The 7,185-nt window shown below is 48.5% G+C and overlaps 1 long non-coding RNA gene across 2 annotated transcripts; it reads right to left on the minus strand.

Moving 5' to 3' along the window:
- Positions 1–342: 342 nt before the first annotated feature.
- LOC114217346 (uncharacterized) lies at positions 343–6,980 on the minus strand. Of its 2 annotated transcripts, XR_003610962.2 has the most exons (4): positions 5,436–6,980; positions 3,766–4,190; positions 2,733–2,874; positions 343–2,593 (listed from the first exon to the last, which is right to left on the minus strand). It is a non-coding gene; the product is annotated as an uncharacterized LOC114217346 (long non-coding RNA). The 2 variants fall into 2 exon arrangements; XR_003610963.2 differs by lacking the exon at positions 3,766–4,190.
- Positions 6,981–7,185: the final 205 nt, after the last annotated feature.

Below are 7,185 nucleotides of genomic sequence, written 5' to 3' on the forward strand. Positions count from 1 at the left end.
AATTTCCAGTGGGCTTTTGGAGATGGAGGACCAGTAGAGGGGATAAAAGTCAAGGTAGAAGTGTGGATTTATGAATCAAGTCTACTGAAATCATAGGTGTTAATGAAATATCTTGTAACACAGGGCAAGTTGTGACAGCAAGGACCGAAGCGTCCTGACGATCCGAGGAGTGCAAAATAGTGTGAAAAGTCCTCCTGAAGAGCTTTGGAAAGAGAAGAACGTGGTAAGAAATGTGGAAAGGCCAGACATTCAGGAAGATTCAGAGGTAGAAGTCACTGAAGTGTAGAGGCAATTTCCTAATATAGAATAGTAATATTAAAATAAAACTTCCACTCAGCAGTATGCACTGTATGATCCCATTTTATTTTTTTTTTAATGTGTATATTTGCATGAGTCTGAAGGATCTACATCAAAACACTTGCAGTGATTATCTCTGGATGCTGCAATTTTTTTGTTTCCTTCTTATCTTCCACATTAAGAATTCAAAATTTTTTTCCCAGAGATAACTCATAGACCATAAAACTAACTATATTAAAGTGTACAATTCAGTAGTTCTTAGTATATTCACAAGGTTGTACAACCATCACCACTACCTAATTCCAGAAACCCTACACCTGTTAGCACTCACACCCATCACTGCTCCCTGACCCAACCTAGGCAACCGCTAATTACTTTCTGGTCTCTCTGGATTTGCCTGTTCTGGGTATTTCACATAAATGGAATCATCCACAGTGACTACACTTATCGAAGTGATCATTTCAGAATGCACGCACAGGGTGAGTCACTGTTATACACCTGAAACTAAAAATGTTGTATTAAAATAATCACAAGAGGGGCACCTGGCTGGCTCAGCCGTTAAGAGCATGCGACTCTGGATCTCGGGGTTGTGAGTTCAAGCCCCACGTTGGGTGTAGAGATTACTTAAAAAATAAATAAATGATTTTTTAAAAAATCAGAAAATACAATTTGCAAGTGATAAAAATAAAACTTCTAAATCAAAAAAATTTTTTAAAAAATGGAATCACACAAGAGGTGTTTTTTTTGTGACACCTGGCTTCTTTGACTTAGTACAATGTATTTATGGTTTATTCCCATTGTACCATCTACCAGTGTATCATTGCTACGTTTTGCCAGATAATATTCTACCACATTTTGCTTATCTACTCATTAGCTGATAGATACCTAAGCTGTTTCCACCTTTTGGCTATTGTGAATAATGCTGCAATGAACATCTGTGGACAAATTTTGTACGGATGTATATTGTTGATTCCCTTGGGTGTATATATATATACAGATAGGAGTGGAACTGCTGGGCTATATAGTAACTCTGTATTTAACTTTTTAAGGAACGACCAGTTTTCCAAAGGGTCTGACCGTTTAACACCCCACCAGCAACACACAGGCTTACTAACACTTGTTAACATCCCTTCTTAGAACTGACATAGCACGTGCATTAAAGAGCCGCAAGACCTTTGTTTTTTTTTCCAACAAATTCAATCCTTTTTGTAGCTTTTCTGCAGATGAAATATAAACAGGAAAAGATTCTCTATAATAATAATGATACAAAAACTGAGATTTATTAGGTTCTTAATCCTGGGAGGGCTCACGTATGATCCCTCTGAATTTTGCAGAAAGCCCTGAGTTTGGAACCTACTGGAGAGATGAAGAACACGAGGTACAGGAGTGAAGTGACTTCATGAGCATTATAACACTGCCCCACAGCCGAAATTCTTAACCATTGTTGTGACCTCTAAAAACCTGCCTCTCCCTTCAGGCTGTTCATCTGAAGAACAGTTTCAATAAACCACCGTGTGTCATCTACATATTTTCCCGCTGTGGGGGAAAAAAAATCCTTCTTGAGACGATTTTTCACAAGTCAGTCAGGGACAATTTATCATACTCTGAATGCTAACAAATTCTGGGGATGCAAAACCTATAGCATATGTATAAATAATTTGACTCAGCGGCATAGGCATTAATTCAATTTTTTTAAAAAATTCATTTTAAAAAAAATGAACAACCTTGTTTCCTTGAGTTGTTGTGATACTTCTTCTCTCCTGGATTTTTTATTGGCTCATTGGTGCCAATAGGAACCGGTTCTAAAACTGATTAGCTCCGAGAAAGACTTTGTAATCAAATAAATCTAAAGTAAGGCATGCTTTCAATTTTGTTTAGAGGGAGATTTTTTTTTTTCTTCCAGCTCTGCTTTGTTTCCCTGAGAAAGCTTAGTATCTTTTGTGTTCTAAAACACGTCCACTTCTGTGATTTCAAAGGACAGGAGAACAAATTCTGTTTGTAACTGGCCAATTTCAGCTCCTGAGAAAGACCGTGGAGGAAGTGGTACGTGAATAAGATCTGAGTAAAGCATATTATTAGATCTCAAAGAGAATCAATAGAATCTAATGTAGTTTTCCTTGCATTGCATCAATAAAGCAACGTTGTTAGGAAGGCATTACAATCTTCTCTTGTTGGTTTGAACGCTTGTCTTTTTTGTTGTGGTGGCTGATTTGCCCCTGGGTCATCTGTCCCAAGGACTAATTTGTTTCGTTTTGTGATGCATCATCCCTGCAACCATACTGAAGGCTCAGAACACCTGGGGAGAGAAATAGATGTTATTTTTATTATCTGTGCTTTATACATTTTAACCTGGAGAGATTACATGGCCTAAGTCACACATTCAGCGGCGTGGGAAGGCTGGGGCACAGTTCTGCCCGGAGACGTAATCTGCTTACAATCAGGCTGAGTCTTGGGGATCGCAGGCTCGCCCCTTATTTCACTGCTGGCAAAATTTATTTTCTCACAGTTCCGGTGGTTAGAAATCTGACATCAAGACGTGGGCAGGGCTGGTTCCTCCTGAAGCTGTGAGGGAAGGGTCTGTAAGAAAATAATTTCTGTTGTTTAAACCACTCATCCTGTGGGGCTTGGTTAGGGCATCCCCAGCCAGCTAATACTGGGGCTGTTGCTACCACTTTACTGATGATAACAGAGAGACGCCTGGTCTCCTGACAGTCAGCCTAGTGCCCCAGGATCATGCCTGTGGGGCTTTACTATACCGGAGCCCAGAAAGCACAGCCATACGAGCCATTTGGTGCTCACAAGCTCCATGTTTAGCTTAGACATGGAGTAAATCCACAGCTCCACTCTCTTCTTTGGTCAGCAATTTTTTTTTTTTTAAGATTTATTTATTTATTTGAGAAAGCGAGAATGAGAGAGAGAGAGAGTACATGGTGGGGGAGGGTCAGAGGGAGAAGCAGACTCCCCGCCGAGCAGGGAGCCCGGTGCGGGGCTCGATCCCAGGACCCCAGGATCATGACCTGAGCCGAAGGCAGTCGCTTGACCAACTGAGCCACCCAGGCGCCCCAACAATTATTTTTTTAAAAGATTTTTATCTTTTTTTTAAGATTTTATTTATTGATTTGACAGAGACAGAGAGAGCACAGATAGGCAGAGCAGGAGGCAGAGGCAGAGGGAGAGGGAGAGGGAGAAGCAGGCTTCCCGCCGAGCAGGGAGCCCGATGTGGGGCTCGATCCCAGGACCCTGGGACCATGACCTGAGCCGAAGGCAGATGCTTAACGACTGAGCCACCCAGGCGCCCCAAAAGATTTTTATTTTTAAGTAATTTCTACACAGGGACTCAAACTCACAACCCCGAGATCAAGAGTCACGTGCTCCACGGACTAAGCCAGCCAGGCGCCCCTGGTCAGCAAATCTTAATGAGAGATTTGCAATTTGGTCAACTGGTTGGAGGTTGACTTGAAATCCTACCTCTTCCTCTCCAGTTCTCTTGCCAGGAAAAGTTTCTGCTGGGAAATGTTCACTCCTGTCCGGATTCCCACAGGCTTCCGCCCCCACCCAAGACCCCTCTGTTTTGACATCCAGTGCTTTTGGGAAAGAGGACCCCTCTGTTCTTGTCAAGCAGGCTGCTCTGTCCTCTGGGGAGGAGTCTTGCATCTTCACTGGGACCCCAATGCGAGTCTTTGTCTCTGGAAGTGGCGGCGTCCCACTGATGTGGGGGCTGACGGGGTGTATCTCATGGGGCTCTAGGCAGCGGCCCTCAGAAAGTGGCCCACGCAGGAAGCCTGGTTCCTGAGAGGCTCGGTGATGGCTCCACAGGGAGATGAACACAGAGGGGACAGCGAGCCTTCAGCAGCATCCACACCAATTTAACAGCAAGGCTCTGTCAGTGGAATCTCAGAATAAAAGAAGAAATGAGCTCGTATTTCATGTCTTTTTTATGCAATAATGTCATCTTTCTCATCACACATCATGCCCTACTGCAAATAAGAAAACTTCGCCAAGGGTAGTTGGAGAAGCTCAGCCCAGAGGCCAGCATGACCGACGGAGGAGGCACAAAGATCATCACAGAGAAGCACAGAGACCAGGTGTTAAAGACCCACGCCCGACCCTTCACCTCGATGGTACTTGGAGACGGGGCCTTTGGGAGGAAATGAGGTTTAGATGAAGTCGTGAGGGTGGGGGTTCCCATGATGGGATTAGCGTTCCTAGAGGAGGAAAAGAGACCAGAGCTCTTGCGGTCTCAGCCATGGGAGGACGCAGGAAGGAGGTGGCCGTCTGCCAGCGGGGGAGATCCTCAGCAGGAACTGCATCGGCCGGCACCTGCTTGACCTGACGCTTCCAGCCTCCAGGACCGTGAGCGGTCAACGTCTGTCGTTTAACCAGCCAGTCTCTGGGGTCTGCTGTGCCAGCCCGAACAGACCGTGACCCAGGCTCCGCCACCGACAAAGCGAGGAGCCGTGGTTCAGGCAGGCTCCCGCTGGCTGGTGCTGCCTCCACTGGTGGTGTGGTTTCCCCGGGGTCTTTATCAAACTTGGCCTGGGTTCCCATGCCCTGGCACCACCAAGCCAATTCCCTGGGATGCAAACCTGCCCATACAGGTGCTCTATTGGAAGGCAGGTCCCAGGGGCGCCTGGGGGGCTCAGTCGGTTAAACGTCAGCCTTCGGCTCAGGTCATGATCTCAGGGTTCTGGGATCGAGCCCCATGTCGGGCTCCCTGCTCAGCACTCCTCCCTCACTCCCCCTGCTTGTGCTCTCTCTCTCTCTCTCTCTCTCTGTGTGTGTTTGTCAAATAAATAAATAAAATCTTAAAAAAAAAATGAAGGCAGGTCCCAGGGCACATCACACCCCAGTCCCTTCCTGTTGCCTGATGGGGCGGCCACCCCACAGGTTTCTAAAGGAAGGGCTGGTGGCTGGCGATACCTTCCCTCCCACAAAGCTGGTCCCACCTCGAGGCAAGGCTTCCTTTGGGAAGCTCGTCTTCTCCTTCCTTAGCAACTTAAAGCTTCCTTAAAACTCCACACAGCAAGAGTTTCCTCCTCTTCAATATGAATGGTAAGTTCCATTTTTCTACATTTGTAAAATAAATCTGTATCCAGAAAAATGCCATTTGTATATAATGCAATCTGCACAAGACTTACTTTTCTCGTTGCTTAAAAAAAAAAAAAGGTCCAGATGCTCTCACGTTGAACAGCCATCCCAAGCCTTCACAAGCCTTCACAAGCCTTCACAAGCCTAGGCCTGCAGCTTCGGTCATTCGTTTCTCAATTGTCTTGGGAAAAGTAGGTCAGAGATGGAAGCAGGCGCAGGAGGCAGGGAGGTGTGGGAGAAGGGCCCCGGGAAATGGCCCTGCCATGGACTAGAGTGACCTTGGGCAAGTGCATGAGCCGCCCGGCACCTGGCACCCCACAGGGCTGGGAGAACTGTGACCCCGTGCTTCCTGATGCGTGCTGTTCCAGAGCGGCCCCTCCTGCCCTTTAGATGACAGACGCGCCACCACGTGCCTGGACCGAACCTCCTCCTCGGCCACCTTCCCTCTCCAGGCCGGCCTGAAAATGGGATAGCAGCCAAGGAGAAGGAGCAGAGAAGAGAAGCCAGGGGGAACGGTGGCTTCGGGCTCCTGGAGTTTGCTAGATCTTGTCTTTGTTACTACTCCCGGGCATGAAGCTGAGTTCCTGGCCACTTCTCTTTCCTGCCCAGCAAGTAACTGCTTTCCGTCAGCCTCCTGCTACTCCCCTCCCGGAGAGCCCTCCTTCCTTCCTGCCCTGCCCCCGGGCTGCAGCGGGCTCAGCCCCCTCCCCTGCATCCCTGCACACCCCTCCGTCGGCCCTGGTTCTCCTGCCCCGGCCGATGACACAGCGTCGATATTTACACAGCATTCACGGCAGACAAAGCATGATCTTCCGGCACTAACAGGACTGCTGATTCACTGGCTTCTGAACAAAAACCACCAGATCATGGGTGGGGGGGCCTGAATGTAATCCCCCCCCACACACCTCCCCTGTCTGCCCAGGGCCACTGTAATCGGAAAGGCTGCCTCCGGAGGGTGGCGAGGGGGTGTCAGGCACTTGATGTAAACGTGCGTGACCTCCTGGGAGCCTGGCCAACCCGGTGCGGCAGGTGGTGGTTCCGTTTTGATGCACATGGGAAGTGAGGCTCGCTGAGATACCTGGGTGCTAAGGGGATGCCCTGGTGTGCCAACCGGCCTTAAAAAGAAACTCGGTCACGTGCTGACTCAGAGCAAATGCAGAGCCGGTAAGAGGCAGACCCTGTGTGGTGCTAAGGCCCCTCTCCTCCACCGGGCACCCCTGCTCTGGCCCCTGCCCTCGCCTCTCAGTGGTGTAGGCTCTAGGATGCCCGAGCAGTTAGGGAAGGGGGGGACCTGGAATCTGGCGGGGAAGGCCGCCGCCTCGGAAGGGGAGGGGACAGATCATGAGAACCTGGGGTAGTTCTGTCCGCTGGGAAGTATGGTGGGGTGTTAGTTTGCACTGGGTTGGGTTGGCCCAGTAATTTGGGTCTGGATACTTAGTGGGGGTGAGGACAGTAACTCGTCCGTCGGTCCTGCCCCAGATGCCATGAGGGATCACTGAGCCCCTTCAGCTAGCTTCTTCTTTTGCATGCGCTCCCTCACTGTCTTGACATTGGCCCAGAGGACAAGATCCAGCGCTTCTGGGGTCTGCGGCCTGCTTTTAGGCTGCTGGAGGAGCAAGGCATTCAGAAACCCGTGACCAGGCCTCTCTGTGCTCGGGGCTTTTAATCTCCTTAATTGAAATTGATTGGCCTCTTGGGAGGTAGCTCTGCATCGGCCCTGAGCTTCAGCATGTGATCAACTTTTGCTTCTTTCTTTTAAAAGACCAATTGACACAGCAGGGCATCTAATCTTATCCCTGA

Source organism: Eumetopias jubatus, unplaced genomic scaffold, assembly GCF_037043125.1.
Source record: "Eumetopias jubatus isolate StellerSeaLion01/CBP00866 unplaced genomic scaffold, mEumJub1_p1.0 scaffold_8, whole genome shotgun sequence".
Lineage (NCBI taxonomy): Eukaryota > Metazoa > Chordata > Mammalia > Carnivora > Otariidae > Eumetopias > Eumetopias jubatus.